The sequence below is a fragment of the Rhagoletis pomonella genome, unplaced genomic scaffold (genome assembly GCF_013731165.1).
Source record: "Rhagoletis pomonella isolate Grant_MI unplaced genomic scaffold, Rhpom_1.0 Rhpom_scaffold_00007, whole genome shotgun sequence".
NCBI classification, from domain to species: Eukaryota; Metazoa; Arthropoda; class Insecta; order Diptera; family Tephritidae; genus Rhagoletis; species Rhagoletis pomonella.
In genome coordinates this window covers 35,622,520-35,624,009 of record NW_023458561.1, presented here as the reverse complement: position 1 = coordinate 35,624,009, position 1,490 = coordinate 35,622,520, and positions in this window count along the sequence as shown.

Below are 1,490 nucleotides of genomic sequence, written 5' to 3'. Positions count from 1 at the left end.
CTGTCAAATACCAATGCATGAAAATCCTAACCTCAAAAAAATCACCCTTTACAAGTTAGCAAATAAATATGTTCTGCACACCTAGCTACACCGTTCTGTAAATGTGTCTTCAAATGCTCAACTTCAATCAATTTTCAATTGGAATTCATATGTTATAAGCTCGTGTACAAACGTGCAATAAATAGAGCTAAGTACACATGCATAATTTCCTGTAGTCATCCCCATTAGTGGTCACTCAGTGCGAGTTTAGTGCATACCTCTCTTCAATTCCCACTCCTTCGCTCTTTCACTGGCTCGCTGCACACTGTGTTTGGCTTTTATTACGATTGACGTTATTGCTATCGTTAGCAAATGCTGGAGGGGCCAACACATGATGATGAAAAGTTCAAATATAGTACATATTACTTCTAGAAAACATGTAAATAAAAATGCTTGTAAAAAATGTTTTGCCACGCTGAAAATGCTGTTTGCGCTGGGGGGAGGTGGTTACGACTGGTTTTTTTTTTTGACGTTGAGCATTGAGTGCAGCATTAGCATCGCGAAGTTTGTGTGTAAGTAGATATGGTAGTAGCAATTCAATGCTGTTGCAGTTGCAAATTTGTTTCTATTTTCTTAAATCAGGAATATACTAACTAGGTGTGGTTATATAGGTATATTAGGGTGGTTCGAAAATTCTTCCTTCAGCCACCCCCCAGATCTGAAGAACGTCGAAAATAAGGAGACACGTATTCTTTTATTTTGAAATCGATTAATATTTACCCGGGTCTTTGAAGTTTCTCATGTATTTTACATGGGGAAAATACGTTCGTACGATCGTTAAAAATAAATATTTTTTGGTCGTATAAGAAAGACTATTTCCCTTTAAAAGTCTTAAAAAATAACACTATGATGCTTATTTAACTTAAAAATTTAACTAAATGTGTTTTAATAACCGATAATCCTATCTGTCATTTACAAAAATTAGTTCTTTTATGTTTTGATAACCACAGCACGCACGAACAGCTCAACGGATGTGTTTGGTTATTTTTTACATTTTACTCGATGTTTTTTTCAGGTTCGTGGTAAAATATGTTGAAAAATCAGGTTGCCATATATATTAAAATTTTAAGTTATTTGAAAAACAATAAAATATTTAAATTTCTTCATCAAAACTAAAAGCGTTTACGGTATTTAAAAATTGTTTTGAATGGGATTGCCACCTGAAATATTTATTTTGAACGAAAAATATTTATTTGGAACGATTTTATAGCAATTCTACGAAAACAGCAGCCGCTGTGGTGTCCAAACACTAACATATGTGTAAGGGCCAATCTATTTTTATTAAAATACATGGCAAACTTCAAAGCCGCGGCTGCACGGGTAAATATTAACTGAGTTCCGAAAAAAATACCTGTCCCTTATTTTTGATAGTCTTCATTTCGGGGGAGTGGCAACGGCCAAATCAAAAAAGGTGATTTTCCTATGTTTTTTGGGACCACCATTATATGTAT